The sequence below is a fragment of the Drosophila gunungcola genome, unplaced genomic scaffold (assembly GCF_025200985.1).
Source record: "Drosophila gunungcola strain Sukarami unplaced genomic scaffold, Dgunungcola_SK_2 000001F, whole genome shotgun sequence".
Taxonomy (NCBI): Eukaryota; Metazoa; Arthropoda; class Insecta; order Diptera; family Drosophilidae; genus Drosophila; species Drosophila gunungcola.
In genome coordinates this window covers 3,628,332-3,646,384 of record NW_026453197.1, presented here as the reverse complement: position 1 = coordinate 3,646,384, position 18,053 = coordinate 3,628,332, and the positions used below count along the sequence as shown (strand labels likewise).

The following is an 18,053-nucleotide window of genomic DNA, read 5'->3' as shown; positions in this document are numbered from 1 at the left end:
CAGGTCGTTAATATAAAATATTGCTAATTAGATTGCCATAGACCCGGAGACCAGTAGCATTTACTGCCTCGTCTTCGTCTTTTGCATTGATTTTAACACGGTCATGAATATTAAATTACCACCTCACACATAGATCCCACAATGCTTTTGGGGTGGAGAAAAGTTTGTCTGCCATAAATTAAAATCAACGCCCATAGAACACGCCCCTTCCTCCCATTTTCCACTCCTCTCCTCACAGCCGCCACTCAGAATGCTGACGGTAATTAACTTTTAGGCATTTTCCATGCATATTTATGTGGGGTGTTGTGGGGGGTTGGGGTAGGTACTCCTGCTTGCATAACATTAACATGAACAAGGGGGTGGTGGGTGGGGATCACCCCCTCCTCCCCCCTTCCCCCCTGACAGATGATGCGTGCAAGGCCGAGAAAATTACGCTTTTCTTTCTCTTTTGACAGAGGGCGTTGCTGGCATCTTCATTCGCATAGGAGGCATTACACCTAAAAGGACTTTCTATACATTCATCAGGAGTTCGCTTTCTATTTTAACACGCCATCTGTAAATGTCATAAATAAATAATGAATTAATCATACAGTTTAGCAGATTTTTCTTTTGCCTGCTCGAGTACTTTTCAATTGTGAATTCAGTCGAAAGAAGTCCTTGAGTTCCTTCATTTTGTACTCTCCAAGATGTGCACTCATTTATAAATTATTAATGATGTATTAAATAAAAATCGGGGGCGGTATTTTGCTTTGAATGAATCTCTTTTTGTGAGTGAAAACATGTCAAAAACATAAGGAGGCTTTTTTAAAAATGAGTTTTAATAGAATGGTTGGAGCAGACATATTAATGGAATTTGAAGGTAGTAAATAATTGTATTTTTATTGCAACTACCACATATCCAGGCATTTACTGTGCAAATAAACAAATCAATATTCTGCCTGTAAAAATGATCCTTTGCCCAACAGCAGTGTCTTAACTTCGTTTTACCCTGGCAAACATTTCATAGTGTTTTGTTTTTTGCATTTTAATTAAAGGCAACAGCAATGTTTTCATAGAACGGCACTTAAAACTCAATCAACTGCATCTAACCAAATTAAAAGCAGCCCTAGGAAAAGCGAAGCCAAAGGGAAGTATATACATATATAACGCATACGCCATGTGGTGCAGCGATGTCGTCGGCATAGAAAAAAAAAGAATGCAATCAATTTGTCAACGTCTGTGGCGTTGTGTTGGTGCTGCTGGCACCGTTACACGGCTGTTTATATGTATGCATGCATGTATGTTATGTCTGCATTCCGTCCGTTCGTACCGCTGTCCCACCGTCCCACCGTCCGTCCGCCCGTCCGTCCGTCCATTCATTCATTCATCCATTCGTTCGCCTGTCATCACACACGTATGCCGGCAATTTATGTGTCGTCTGGGTCTAGACTTTTTTGCCTTTGCATTCGAGGTAAACTCAGAAACAGCAACAGCAGCTAGTAAATAAATTTAAAAGCGCTTAAAAGGGGCGGTGGGGGCCGTGGCCCATCCGCAATTTACCATGTCGGAAAGTGACTTGACAACATTTGCCGTCTGAGCTTCGGTTTCAGTTGCGAACGACGACAATGATGATATTCAAATTTACTGTGACACGAGTAAATTCAATTAAAACGTCATGCCTTACTTCCCCAGGCAACTAAATACTTTACTTTTTAGTTTAAACTAAAAATCAATTCGCCTTCTGATGGAGAAAACTAAAAAGTGGACACACCATTAAAATAATTTTGATTACAGTGTAACAAATACCTTAAGTAATGATAAAAAAAATTCTACAAAACTGTTTTTTTACAAACAAGCGAAATATTTCTTAAAAACTGAGTTGAAATCTGTCAGAATCAATCAATCAAATAGGTATAATTAATACAGCCAAAGAACTTTTATAAATTTAAAACATTTTTTAGTAATTTAGAAGCAAGAGCATTTCTTGCCAATCCCCAATTTCTGGTTTTCTCACGGTCGCAAAAATTGCAATCCTTAATCACATAACGCAGATGCTCGAGCAGGAGGATAAGGACTTGGGTGTGAGTGGGGTAACTGGAGATTTCTGCACTTGTGGGTTTTGTGAACTTGTGAGACCAAACAGCCAGGGGCAAAAAACAGCTCAAAAAACAAACAATGCATAAAAACAGCAGCCGAAGGGAAGGGGCAGAACGTGTTGTTGCTGTTGTGCTTATGATATTATTGCACTTGTCGGGCCCACACACACACTCCTGAGAGTCGCACACAGACACAATTATTTGTATCACAGATGAACATTCCACAAGCTGCAACAGACGCCACAAAGTATGCAAAGTTTTTATGGCAAAGCGCAAATGAAAACAGAAAACGATACACAAAGTTACAACGAGAAATGTACGAAAAGGGGGCTGCACACCTGCACAGGTATGCGTGTGCCTACAAAGGCATACCAAGGACCCAGCATCCAGCTGGAAATATGTCAACACACCGGGCGTATGAGTAATAAGTACGTCGTTCTCGTGCCTGAGACAAGGCCTCCGCACAGCTGCGCCTCAACTGCGACTCTGAATCAAATTTGCACATTTGCAATGGAGTGAAATGCATTGAAATGTTAGCCACAGAGCTATGGCATGCATAACCCACTCTGAGAATGGCATCGCCAGTCAAAGGTTGATATGGAACAAAGTGAATCATCGCTGCACTGAAATAATTATATGTTACCTACCCATACAAATTAGCTTTGTTTATTTTAAAAATTGAATCCTGAAATAAGGGTAACTTAACCAATTAAATCCCGTTTCTAAGTTTGATTTATTTCAAATAAAAAAATATTTATCTCTGCTTACGAGATATAGCCGTATCAAAATGTCAAATAAATGTCAAATGCTTGTTTAAGCAACAAAATGGATATTAAATAGTATAAAATATAAACCCCAACCAATTGGTTTAGTTTTTGCAAGTAATTTCAGCAGTAACTTAAAAAAATTGGTTCACAATCGATGACCCTAAAAATGTTGCACAGTGTAATATATCTGTATCGCAAAAACGGAGTTTATTTTGATTTCATGTATTCAAGAATACATCGAGAATAAAATACTTATAAAATCTGACTACCAGTTAATGTATTTTATTTAATCTTTAGCTTGAACACACAGGTTTTAAAATATTTTTCGCGCTGTAGGTGAGTCGACAGCTACACGCAGCTTAACTTCCATCTCGGCTGGCATCGTTATTGCTTTTGGGAATATGCACGGCATGCGAAACACCCACTCCCGCTCCCGCTCCCAGTCCTACTTCCATTTGCATGCCGCAGCTCGAATCAGTCTACTTCTGTTTCATACATTTTAATTTGAGTGAGCGAGTCCTGGCTGCCAGGATGCCCCGCATGGGGCATACTCCTGTTCTGATCTCCTGCTATATCATGCCAACCCATCTCCTCTTCAACTCGGCCATCTCTCTTGGTATTTCGCCTCGGTTCGCTTCGTTTCGCATCTATTTTTTATAAGCAGACGCAATTGTTTCGAAAATGAAAGGTTAAAATGTTAAATGCGACTTTGGATGGGAACAATGGGTTATGGGTTTGGCTGCGGCTGTCATTGTTGTTGCCGAAGGGTTGGCTGTAACCAGGAAATGCAGGGCCCCTTGGAGAGATCCAAACATGAACTTTGTCAATGAACTTCATATGTAAAGTCGCAGGCAGAGCAATCTGAGTTTTGAGCGTATGGCTTTGATAAATGGGCCCAGGGAAATTGGGAATTGGAGCAGGGGGAATTGATAAGTTCATGGATTACCAGATTTGAGCTTGCCAAGTCAACAACTAAAATTCTACCATAAATTGTGAGTAACGCCATTTTGTTATAGTTATTCTTTAATAAAAATTGTTTTTCTCTGCAGAAAAATGATCGAAAAGGGATGCCTTTAACAAGTGGTTTATTTTCCATAGCTCAGTGTCGCCACATTTCCTTTGTTTACCAATATTTTCCTAGCACACACAAATACCAATGCGCCAGGTTCAAAATTGCATTAAATGAAAAATATTTACGCAGGCAACCAGGCACTTTGCCTGTCTCGAAATTCATCTGCAATCTATGACATTTTGGTTCTTGGCCATTGTTCATATTAAATTTTGATGGCCAGCCATACACCCATGTCGACCAGAGAGGCAGCCACAAAGGGATGCCGAAGCTTTTTGTTCATAAACATTTTTGTGTGTGCCTTTGGGGGTAGGGGAAATGGCCAGATGGGAGCACTCTGGAATGCCTTTCTTTCCTCTTTTGTGGGCAATCCAGACATTAGAGATAGGCCAAACCGAAATGGTCAATGCAAAGAAAAGGAAAATTAGGTCAGGCAAACAATAAAAATCATCAGACAACGCTGAGACTTGATGAGCTCGGCAGCTCGATAAAGCTAAGGCTGGCAAAAGGACATTGAGGCTGAGGAGGTAGTCACCCCTAATGGCATAATCTTTACTAATTTGGCGCTCGTTAATTTCTAGCGATCCCATTCTGTTTGATAACAGGAAAAGCGTAATTGAATTAAAAGTGGATGTGCAGGACAAAGGGAGTATGTATCCTGAATTCGGCAGTCATAAACACCAACATGTAGGAGACTGTCTTTTTTTACATTCCCTAGCTCCGTGCTTTAATTAAATTCGCATAATCAGGGCAGAGAAAGTCGGGTCCTGTGTCGATATATTCGACGTACTCTCCTCCTAATCAGCATGCCATTTGTGTAATTTGTGTCCTGCGTCGTCAAGCAGCTTCTGCCAGCTATCGCAGCCCAATCATCTCGAGACCCATTTGTTGTTACGGCCTTTGCCATTTTCGCCCTGCCCTAAGCCTCGTAGGTTTTTATTATAATTAGAAAGAAATTGCCAGGCACTCTGAGGCAGAGCATCCTGCGTCTAATGTCTAATGTCTGTCATCTCGTCAGGACCCTCTTTGTCTTATCCCTTTGCTACTTTGACTTCCTGTCGATTCGGCCGGGTCAGCAGTTTTTAATTGAATTGCACGCGGTTTGTCTTTGGCGCTCGGGCTGTTTTATTATGCGCATTTATTTGCATTTCCCATCCACAAATCGCTGAATGCAATTTCTTCTGCGGCTAATTGTGTGTTTGTGTGGCTGAGAAAAGTTATTCCAGTCAGCAGAAAGTGAATTGAAAGTGCTAGTCAAGCAACAAGATTGGTTCATAGAATTTCGGAAAATTTAAGTGGTTCTTAACAAAAACTTTACTTAATTTTCTAATAATAAAATTCCCTCACACATTTTTGTAAATACTCGATTAAATCATACTCTCAGCTAAAACCCTATTTATTTCTGCAATCTCTTATCATTCATGCCTTAATATTCCAAGAACTCAAAAAATCTCCTACATTATTCTGGTCACTTTATGGGCCAGAGATAAAGCGACAACGAGCAAAAGGCTAGATGGAAAAAATGGGAAATAATTTAATAAGGGAAAGTTCGCCCAAATTCCCATTGACCTTTTTTCCTAGCTAGATGTGTATGGCGGTTGACATAAATAAAAAATGTTACTACATTTTGGCACATTACACAAAATAAAAGCAGCGAGAAAGGGCGAATTCCCAAAAGGAAAACGAGTGGATGGGGAATTAGGCCTGAAAAGAGCCTGATAAAATTGTGAAAAACTGTTTAAATGCGTTGGGCAATTCTCGAGAAAGCGTCAAGGCGAAACGGGTCAAGTAATCAATTCTGGCGGACAGGCCGGAGTATTTTTTAAGAGACCCAAGCAATGGATTCGCTTAATTAGATCTCATGTTCGTGGAAAGCTTGGCGTCCTGCCGAGGGTGTTCGCATTTGTCCAAATTATTTCGTTAGTCGAGCCAAACAAATTAAAATAAATGTTTGTCAAAGGTCCGCACGAAGAGTCAACAAATTAAAAATTGTTTGAGTTGTGGCCGTGGTACAAAGGGGAAAGGTATTTGGGGTCATTTGGGCAGGTGTTCGCCAAAAAGGTTTTCCGTGTTTACTTATTTTGCCTTTGCCCCAAAAAAGTCAACCCAATCCAATTGCTTCATTATATTGGACTTGTGTGAACGACTGCAAAAATAAACAGAATGAGTTTGGGTAAAAGCTGTTGAGTCTTTAAAGTTTTTTTTGTTTAAATGTATACAGTATAAAAATTGTCTGTATATCATGAAACAAGTGTATTTTTCATATTCAACCACAGAACGATGGTTTTCGCCACTAGTCTCGGCTTTCCTCCCCTTATTGAATATTCAGAAAAACTGATTCCATCACAAAACGCCGCTGGCGAATGGAATGATATAAATTCATATCTGCCGTAGAGGGCACGTCATAATGTTTATCAACAATGGCCGCAGGTTGTGTATTGATTAAAAAATTTCGCCAAGCGCCAGACAAGCGGAAAGCGGGGAAGTGGGCTGCACTTGTTGACAGCCTTATGCCCGCGGCCATAATTTCAGTTCAAAGGCCGCTGCGAAAACTTTACAAAAATTGTGATTTTAAGCGGCTTTTCCAGCGGCCAAGAGCGAGGATGAGGCGAACTAAGGGTAAGCCACCGAAATTTAATTAATAAAAATTATTTCGCGGTTTATTTTGGTGGGGATTAACAAGCTTTTTCATAAGTCCTTGGCCACGTGTTGAAAATCTGATTATAATGACACTCAAAAGCTTTGATTCTGGTTTCCATTAGGCAAAATGACCAAAAGGCAAATAGGGACTTACTTGCGCATGAAAAATCAAAGTAGCGGATGTGGGCAGGAGGTTGGATTTACATACCTGGAAAAAAAGAGAAAGAGGAGGATATTAATACAAACGTAATTTAAAGTTTCCCTACATAATAAAACTTTAACTTTCCCTAATTCAACCAGATAAGATTCGAACAATATAAATGATAATAAATTAGTTAAAGTTTTTATACCAATTGATAATAATCACAATAAATTACGACTATCTAGACTCTTTGCTCCCTCCATAAAGCCATTGGGTAATCAAATCAAGTCAACGCCCCGGCCCCCAACCACCACATGTTACTACTACTGTACTATCTCTAAATAAATCTAATTGTTATTGCATTTGAAATCAGCAGCATTGAATTATTAATGCCGCCTGCCTTTCCGCACAACTGGAACATGCTAATGGAGTGGAGATGGCTTGACCAAAAGCCGACTTAAATCAGCTCTGACCAAAGTCCAGAGGCAGTCGGCCAAACGCTGACAGTTGACAAGCCGCAATCCGCAGAGACAGGGAGCGGATTTCCCTGCCCGCCGGACTGCCTGCCCGACCGAGTGGGACAACAATAAAATAGCCAGGACCAGGGCACTTCACGCGCTCTGACCACAGGACATGCCAAAGACCAGGACACGACCCAGACCAGTGCAGGTGCAGCTCCAGCTGCTCACCGGGGGAGCGAAGTCCGCCTGAGACAGTGGCAACCGGGCGAGGCTCTTTGAATAGTTCATGAAGTTGTCACTTTGTCGAGAGTAGCCGTCCCGAAGCCATACAGTGGTCCTTCATGCCTTGCAAATGGGGGATTTACCTGCGAGATTGAGATTTATTGCACATTAGTGCAGCACAAGTGGAAAACAAACATGCTTAATGACAATTATAGATGCAGCTGCGAGATGGTAAACTCTTAAAGTATTAATTTTAAGAAAACAAAAGTTAAAAGCTAGTCTGTTCATAAACTAAAATAAAATATTATAGTACATGAAAGGAAATTTCACTATTGATTATAATAAAATCGCGTTTAAGAAAAGTATTTTTTATAGTGAAAGAACCTTTCTCAGCACGTAAAACACTTGTTAAACACAAAAACGAGGAAATAAAATTACTAAAGACAACCATTATTATCACTTTTTATAACATAATAACAGTTAAAAAAACACCTGAAATAAAAGGTGTACCTAATTTAGCATTCTCAAAGCAGTTTAAGGATTAAATTAATATTGAATTTTATTATTTTTATGTCATGCTGCATTGTTTTATATCCACTGTTTCTTTTTCCATCTGCTGCAGTTGATACTGCCCTTTCCTGCAGATTGAGATGGTCGAAAAAAAACTTTAAGAGTGTGTTTTTTTGCCAACTTTGCCAGATGAAGTTGTAGTCCTTCCGGAGCCTTAAAGTCAACTTATGTCCCTACAACAAGTTCCCCCAACCGACTGCAATCGATAGACACTGGACGTTAACATTTAAAAGGCAGTGGGAAAGTTATGAAACGAATTTATACGTGCCACAAATTCGATTAGGAAAGGTACAAAATGGAAAACCATTAAATTATCTGCGATGCATGATAATTGGGAGCAAACCTTAATAATTTCAGTGGTCATAAAAACGTTATTTTGTTCGTTATCGATTCCAGTTATGTGCTTTGATTTAATTTCCCTGCCCCTTCAATTCCACTCCTTCGCCCGCTTGTCGCCTTATCAGTTTTATAGTGTGATTCTTGTGAAATGCAATAAACTTCGATGTTGATAAACATCTGTCAGTCTGTCAGCGAGTGGGTCGTTTTAGGGACGGAGCCCTGTCCCTCAACCTCCACTTCACTTCACTCCACTCCTCTCCAGTTGGAAGTATTTTTATGGCTTACGTGCTGCATGTAATTGCACCCTCATGCAACGCTGAATGTTCAAGTAGCTGATCCATAACGAGCTTAACTGCTAGGTGAGAGAGCAAACTGGAGGTTAATCCACATACGGCTATTAAATTTGGAGTTTTTCAGATACGTTTGATTATGTGGTTTAGTGCGGCAAGTCAACCGTTTTATGCTCCCATTTAAATATAATGTATTATTACGACCAATACTGAAATATTGGAGAATTGGACAAAGTATAGTGATGACTATTACTAGAATTTTCCTATTTCTCCAGAGAAAACGCATGTGCTTGGATGACATCTTATCAATCAACCAGATTCTTATTTGAATATTTTTAATGGTATATCTTATATTCATAGGCTTTCGGAAAATATACTAACAAAACATTCAAATAAATTATTTTTATTTATAATAAAATTTAATCGCTTGAAGTTAAATGTTTCCAGTACTTTAGAGCACACTATAAACTGTCAGACTTTTCAACCCAATTTTATGTTGAAAAAATTGTTATTACTTTGGGTGTATAAGCTATGAGTTGGGCATTATAGTTTTCTTGAGCCAGATTTGCTTTTGGTATAAATAATTGGGCTTTTTTTTTACATGTGTCGAGGAATGTACCTCATTATCTTACCTAAAGACTGATTTTTTAATTACCTACGCAGCATTTTTGTAAGCTATTTTGTGGCTCTAAAAATTCTATTCTGAAATTGAAAAATCCTAGAATTTCCCTCGTTATGTGCAGCTTTAAAGGCCCTTCCAAAGATTTTCCTGTATTCCTGTATTCCGCAGGCTGTTGCCTGTGCGCCCTGCTCGCAAATTGCTCCTCTCACCCCAAATCCGCTGTAATTCCTCACCTAACTATGCCATTAACACTTGAACAGGCCGAGAGGAGGAGCTGAAATCGGGACACAAAATAACCCTGGCGATGACCATCACCATCGCCATCGCCATCGCCATCTCCATCTCCCCACACCCAATTGGCCCACATTCACATGCCGCACACGCAGCCTGGAATGAAATTTAAAACGTCAACAAGCCCGTTGACAGTTGGCGCTGTGCAGGACTCGTAAAAAACGCCGCCACTCGGATAGGGATGCCGTATATAGCTCCATAAATGTGTTACAGGATAGGGATAGCTACTATATATATATATATATGTGTGTCCGCAGTGAAGTGTGCACACTGTAGTTTTTAACGACACCTTACAACTGCCGCTCATGTCGCTCGTGGCACATGTGGCATGCTGGCTGATTCTGCGGGGTGACCTTTTGTGCGGCGGCGGCTAATTAAAAAATGAGGGGCGGACAAAAAAAGAACAGCGGGAATATTTTTTACGGCCCCATTAAATGCGGCAATGAGAGCGAGCGTCAAACGTTTAACAGTCATAAAAGTGTGGACCAACCACAAATTTAATGCCACACAGCCATTTAATGCATTCGCAAACAAAGAATTTTATATAATTTTCTCATTGAATTTTCATTAAGCTTTTTCGTGTTGAATTCTTTGTTTGGCGCCACAGTTCATTTAGCTGGAAAATTTGCATATGCATGTAAATTAAAACTTTCGTTTTGACACTCGGAGGAACAACAGAACTCGCTTCGCAAAATGTTGCATTGATTTTTGTATTTATTTTTTTTACGCATAATTAAAAACAATTTGCAACTTCGATTTTTCTGCCAAACGGCGGTTGTAAACTGTTTGAATTTGATTGTCATTATGTTGCATATGGGAAAATGTGCGAGAATTGTTGGATATTATTATATGTTAATCGATTGTAAATCTGCTTTAAGAGCTTTAACTGATTTTTATTTATTGCCCGATACCAGAAGGTATAAATCCCCTTTCACACTTGTTAATTGATAACCAACATTGAGCGAAGACTGTGCTAAATTATAAACATAATTGTATGTAATTAACTTAAGAATTTTATACTGCATAGCCCTTGGGAAATGCTCTAATTTGTTTTTAAGCCTGTGCTTCGACAGTATGTGCTCGCCTTGGTTTGTGTGTCTGGCAATCCAGCAAATCAATCAACAAATTGAGTCTTACCTCAGGAATCGGTAAATCAAACACAGATACACAACCCGCAATCGCCTATATGTTCTGGGAGGCATTGACATGAACCGAAGCTCGAGGGTAAATAGCAAAACGAGGGTCTTGGGGCTAAGGCCTTATCGACAAATATGTACACCTGATAGCAAAGACAAACCCATTCGAAGTACTAGCATTGCGATGGCTAATTGCAGGCCGATAACGCTGCAGTTACAAAATGAAGCTATATAGTTAAACTCGGCCTTGCCAATCGATTAGAGAAGCACTCAGATTAATTAGTCAATCGAAATGAGGAATGTAAATTTTTATGATCTAATGATTCATAAATTAACTGCTGCGGGACACGCCTAAAACTACTATCTAAAACAATCCAAAATTTATTGCCAAAATTAGCTTTTATTTATTTTGCTTATGTTAACAAATCGTGAATAATGTAGACATCCCAAAATATACTCTCATTGTCAACCGCAAATGCACTGAAAAATATTCAACCAGGCGATAATTTATTCATTTAAATAAGGCAACAGAATGCCGCTCTTGCCGGTGACATTATTTATTTATTAACCATTTAAATTAGTGCTTAAATAAATAGAAAAATAAACATTTTCTGCAATTAAACATTGAAAAAATGTGCTCTTTATTGGAGTGCACAAATGGATTTTACATAAATTAAGTGATAGTATCAGGTTTTTTTGCACTCAGCTTATTTATAGCTTGTCGAGTGAGCAATATGTTGCCACTTTGTTGTTTATTATAGAATATATTTATTTCTAAATATTTGCATATTAGTTTATGCTGAAAATGAAAATACTTGAACAGTTTATGGATAGCATATAAAACCCGATGTAGATCTGGGGACAGCTGTAAGCCAACTTGTCTCAAGCTAAGACAATTTTTACAAATAAACAAACAAAGCATTCTGTAAAAAATCAAATAAAATCCAATTTAGGTCCGTTTTGAGTCCCAAACAAAATGTAAAACATGAAAATGCATTCAAAGGCAGACGAAAACCACAGACAGTAAGCAGCGAAATGAAAGGAAAAACAATAAAAACGACTCTTGAAATGGGAAAACTCGATGTGATGGCCATTAAATTTTAATAACTTTTTTGGCCGGGTCACTGTGCGGGGTCACCAAACCCTCATCGCTCATCGCTCATCGCAAACACTGCAATCACAACAAAATTTTAAAAACTAAAAACGCAGACGGGCAAACAAAATTCGGAAATCAGTGAAATGGTCAGCGGCAAATGGAAACTAATTAAATTAAATCAATAATGGGTGGGCCTCAAAACGGCAACCTAAGGTCAGGATACGGGATGGGGGATGTTCAGTGGTCATGCCCTTAGAATTATGCTGACACAAAAAATGAGCCACGAAATCCAATAATTTTTAACGCAATTTTCATTGCCTGCCTGGTGGCCTCCTTGGTGGCCAAACCGAAAAAGTTTTGTGGTCAAAGTTGCTCTATGTTTGTTGAGTCGGGAGCGGGGTCGACGGGCGAATAAACAAAAGTAATTATATCGCAAAAAACAAAAAAAAAAGCATTTACAAAAAACCTTGACAATTGCGCTGGGACATGCAAAACCCGCATAAATTACTTTAGAGAGGGAGAAATATTTTTTTTTCAACTTTTGTAATTTCGCATTTAGCGTTGAAAAGGCTCGCGAAAAGCAATTTTTAGATAAGCGGACCAGCCCGTCGAAAATCACCACAACAACATCGAGTGGTAGGGGTCACGCCCTCGACCTCCCACCCACTTCCCCTCACTTTCACAGCCACCCAACTGATTTGACATTTATGGTGGAAATATTTTGAAGCTTTCACAGCGGGCACTTCCTCGGGGAAAGGGGCATAATTCCACATGGAGCGTGAAAGTGAAGTAAAGCTTCGCCACGATAATGGAAAATATGTGTAGGGGTAAGTATTTGAACAAACATATATTTCTGCGATTGGCTTTGTGGTTTCGGATTAGCTTATAACAACAAAGGTCCTTCAAGTTACTTGCTGTTTCTTTTGCTTATTGGTTTTTGTGGTTTTGGATAATAAGCAAACAAGAGGCTTAAAAGTAGATTTTCTTTAATTTGGGAGATTTTAAAGAGGTATATATATATATAAAATAAATATATTTAATATATATATGTATATAAATGTTTAGATACAATAAATCTATTTAATGTAATGCTCTTTATTTAACAGCCTTCATTTCAAGTAACAGTAAAACTTTTTTATTTCTTCTAAGGAAGCACTTTAATAACAAAATATTTAGTTTGGTTTTGTAAATGAAAATGAAATGTGATATATTTATATTAATTAATTATAATATATTATATACAATTTGAGTTTTGACCTTTTGTTAAAAGTTACATTTCGTAACACAAGAAAATAAGGTCACAAAGCTAAACTTCACATTCCCTTTTAACACATAGGTATGCCCTTATAACAACCCTTATTTTAAGCCCTTATCAAGATCTGAAAATATCAATTACCCCAAAGCTTTATCTGTTCATCGCAAAGTAAACGACGAATGGGTGCCAATTAAAGCCATGAGGACAAGCTGTCCAAATGTAAGACCCCGGGGAAAATCCATGCCACATATGGGGGATAGACACCAAACTGGTGAGGACTTTTGGTCATTAAACTCGTGTTGATGGAGCTGGCCACGTGACTTCATAATGCATATGTCTGCAGGACTGGTTAACATTTACCGCTTACCACTTATCTTGGCTTCTTCGACCCACTCACTCCGGTTATAATCAAACTCCCTATTTTTAGTCCAGTTACCCCCTTTGGGGAATAGACCGCCACACCCGAAAAAATGTTGAAAAATGCCCGAAAATTATGCACTGGGGAAAACGTGTTCCTTTCGGTTTTTACTTGAAAAAACAACAGCCTTGAGGGTGGGGGACTGACAGGTAAAAATTACAGCCCATCCGCAGGGTGGAGTCCTGTTGCCGCGTTTGTTATTATTTAGTGAGCAAGCAACTGTTGAAATTTACTCGTGACAAAATAATTCCAGAGTTGCGCAAATAGGGCAAACGGGCAATTTTATATGAATTAGGGAAAGAACATGTCCCGAACTCTTCTATTTTCCTCTTTATTTTGTGGGAGAGGAATTTCCATTGCCAGACGGGTTTTGCTTTCTCCTGGCTGGGGTTCATTTCATTTTATTGCCACGAATTCTCTTCTATTTGTTTTTTATGTTGGCCGCTCTTTTTCCCTCCCTTTTTCCTTTCGGCAATTAACTTGGCTTTCCACAACATGTTTCTGTGCTGGCTTCTGCCTAACACGCATTATCCTGGCATTTTCAGGGATGTGCCATACTCATGTGACCGAGCTTTCTTTCAAGTTCGCCTTGTCGGCAGCTTTAATTTCCTTAGTCTCCCCCAGCAAACGCTGGTCTGTTAATTAGCCTGGCGCTGAATGTTGTTTATTAATTATGTAATTCATTTTTCCGCTTAATTATATTGAGAGAGAGACAGGCGAACTGGCTGCCAACGTCAGAAATCCAAATGTATCTACACACAAAATTCCTGTAATGGGACTGTAATTAACTGAACTGCCTGACGTGAGAGTGGGGGCGGGACACCCAGAAAGTATTCCCTCCAGGTTCCTCTTGCTAAAAGAAATTTGTGTGTATGCTCACAAAAATAACACCCAAATTAACAAAAATACATTTATGGGGATAGGAAACATATTAATGGATTGTTATAGGGCTAAAAAATAAAGATAAGACTTTGTTTACATTTAGTAGATAAGAAGTAGGTGATACTAAAGAAAAGATTTATTTGAAGAAGTTCCTCGATGTTTTAGGAAGTGTAAATATTTGCCTTCAAAATTATATATTTTATTCAATAAGATTAGATAATAAACCAAAAACAAAACTGAAACTTTAGTTTTTATAAATGAGTCTTGAAAATATACTACAGAAAGTATTAAAATATAAGTATTAATTCAAACTATATAACATAACTCCTATCCTTTTTAGTGTCGTTTTTATACCGAAGAGTCTGAAATTGTAGTCTTATAGCCTTGTAACCTTATTTTTAAGCCACAAAAGTTTAATTTTGCTCCTTTAAAAAGATGAGTATTAAATTGAGTTTAATAGCTTAAAATGTTTAATAGTTTAATTTCTATGAAAGTTTTTGTAAAGATGATTAACTTTTCTATTAATATTGTGTCTTTTAATTTTAAGGAACTACTGGGGTTTTCATTTATAAACTCCACAAATAAGCTTATATTTACCTTTGTTCACAAAGGTCAAACTGGAACCTTAATTATGTATTCCTTTCGCCCATTGCAATTTAAAGTCTTAATAAACGCTTATTTTCGTTATCTGCTCGTAAGGCTTTCGTCGACCCAAGAAATATTTTTCACACATTATTTTTGCACCAAAAACAATTGATTTGCTCGACATCTCCCTTAGAACAACCTATTTAAAGCCTTCATTGTTAAGCGCCTGAACATCCGCATAGAGTTCAGATCTATAACCTGAGCTCTGGGCGGTTTCCGATGGATTCGACACACATCTATCCAAAGAACGTTGCCCCAGGGTTGGTGGAGGAAAAACAATGGAATGCTGCCATATTAAACGGAACAAATGCAGTGCAATCATCTGGCAGGACCTGAAAAACGAGGGATGAGGGGTGGATCGAATGGATCGGGTGTATCGGGTGTATCGGGTGGTGAGTGCCAGTGAGTGGTGGTGGCAACAGCTACAACACGAAACATGTTGCAAAATATTTGAGAGTGTTTTCCTCTGCCAACGAACAACTGCACTTTGATGGTGTCATAAATCTCAAAGGAGCAGAAACAAGGAGCGGGAAGGAAAAAATGTATAAACAACAATGAGGAATGTCGAGGTGCCGAAAGCAGGCCAAGGATAAACCGTCAGGACAGGGCACAAAATAAGCAACTGCATAATAAACACCGAAATTAATGATTTACGGAGGACCCACAACAAGTTGGGAAAGTACGCGACCCAGCACATTCCGATTACCTGGCCCAGAATGACAGGTAGATGGAGGTCGTCCACAAATGGGTGTGAAAAATGGCACAAAACACGGCGGCAAATAAATCTTTGGCACAGAAAAAAAATGCACTCTTATTTTGATGACCCTTTTAAGGACTTAATATAAGAGCACAACATACTGTTTAAATAATTGAATTCAGTAGTCCATGTTAATGAATTTTTACTTAAATTCACTGCGCTCAAATATTTAACACAATTTTTTTTATATATTATTATAAAAATGTATTGTACTTTCTAAAAAAAACTCATTTAAATTCAACATTTATAATATTTAAAATGGTGTTTGTTACTATGCAGTTTAAAGTTAAATAAGATTAAGACAATCGGTGAATATATGTAAAGTACATTTTTAGGTTTGCAAAACGTGGAAAAGTGTTGTTTCTTCTTGAAATACTCATTTAAATTAAACAGTAATTGATTATAAATTGGTTTTTGTTACTATGCAGTATAAAGCAAGTGAACCATGATTAGAAAAGTTAAAATTTGTAAGCAAAAGAATTTTTTAATGGAAATATATTTTTCAACTCTGTTCATAATTAGTTAATTGTAAAAATGTGCAATGAGAATGAAGACAATCGGTGAATATATATATGGTTTATGTATATGTATGTAAGTTTTCTCTGCAAAACAAAGTTCAAGTCGGTACTATTTTTTTTCCAGGTGACCTGGTGACTCGGTGCTTGACTACCACTCGGTTATCTTATCAACTCTTTTGTGGAAAGGCTGATGGCGGAGGCGTCACTCTGGATTGCGTGCGTGTGTCATTAATGCGGGGCTGAGCGGGAATTGGGGGCAGAAACCTCACCTGGCTTGTGCCATTATGCGGTAAGCAGCTGCCCCGGATCAGCTGCCCGGGGACAGGGATTCATTTTGGCATTGTTCGGCACAAATTTTGACTTTCCGCCTGCAGGCGAAGATGCCGAACAATGGAAATTGAAAATCAGTTGCAGGCCGACGGCCAACGAAAAGATGCGTCAGAGTGATGATATGCGCCCAGATAAGCAGACAGGAAATGGCAAATATGAACTATAGGAAAATCTACTCCAAAATGGTCGATCAAGGTGTGTTTTGAAATACGGGCAGTTGCAGAGGCTGCCAAATTTCGGGGCCTCAAACTAGGCTCATTTGCGGCAATGATAAAACTGATAAGGTCCTGGAATTCGTAATTTGATGGGGAAACATTCAACCCAAAAAGATATACAAATAGGGCAAAATGAGCTTCAGATACTGTTATCGACTCTTCATTTATGAAGTATGGAGTAAAAATAGAAAATATGTCAATGAGTATATACAAATTAATGCTGTTTAATGTCTTTGAAATATGTTAAGTAGCTTTGAAATATTTTCAGGATATTTACTATCTATAGCCTTAGATTGAGACGGATGTTATTTAGTGTATTATAAATATAAATAAATATAAACTAAACAATATTAAAGGCTTTTGAAGTTAGTTTCAAACTGGAACACAATAATCCTGTTTGTTGTATGTATAATATATATTGGTTAACATACTTTAAAAGGTCTTTTTCCATACCAGCCAAGCAACTGTGAAATATTTTTGCGCATTATTTTCTGTAAGGCAAAAATACTTTCTATTCCGTTTGCCTCATTTCCTTTCGGGCAATATCCTTCTTGACCTGACTCGACAGTTGATTCCTTTCTTCGTCGTCGTCCTTTGTTTTGGCAGCCGCTGCAATTTGTCACTTTTCGCACTTCGAGCTGTCCCTGCCGCAGCTCGTCCTGTCGGTTTGTTGTCCTTGGATGACAGGATGTGCAGGCACTTGAAACATTTGCCATATTAAAATTGTTGCCGTTGACAATTGTCAGTGATTCGACGACAGACGGGGAATTCATGAATTCAACTGCGGCAGGTGAAATTCTGCAAATGAAATTCCAAAGATAGGAAAAGAAAATCCTTCCCTAGACAGAGAACTTATCGCTGAATTAGCGTGCCAAAGTCCCCGTCAAAACAAAAAGCTGACAAAAGTGAGTTTAGGGAAATTAAATCGAATAATTTGAATGCCTTAAAAAAGAGGAGAGTCTACTGAAGTCTACCCTTGACGAATCATTTGTGAAATGTGAGTTACTCTATGCAATATATTCTACTAATATTAAATTATATACTATTATTATCTTTATTTATCATTTTCCATACCAGATCTCAAAACTTCGTCAAGAAACACCTATTTCCTCTATTCTAATATCCCCAAATCCTTGCTCCCATAACAATGTTGCATGAGAAATGTTCGGGGCCAGCAGACAAGCCATAAATTTCCCTCAAAAAAGGCAGACGAACGGCAAAAGGAGAGCACGAAATATAAACAAGGAGAAAGGAGGAAGCGAGTCAGGATGTGGTCAGGATATGCGGTGCCTTCGCAAGTAATACATATTTAT

General features: G+C 38.4%; 1 protein-coding gene across 3 annotated transcripts in view; it reads right to left on the bottom strand.

The window, feature by feature from the left end:
• LOC128261212 (E3 ubiquitin-protein ligase TRIM9) overlaps positions 1-18,053 on the bottom strand; it is an 83,891-nt gene that overhangs the window by 63,487 nt on the left and 2,351 nt on the right. The gene's annotated exons all lie outside the window — the stretch shown is intronic.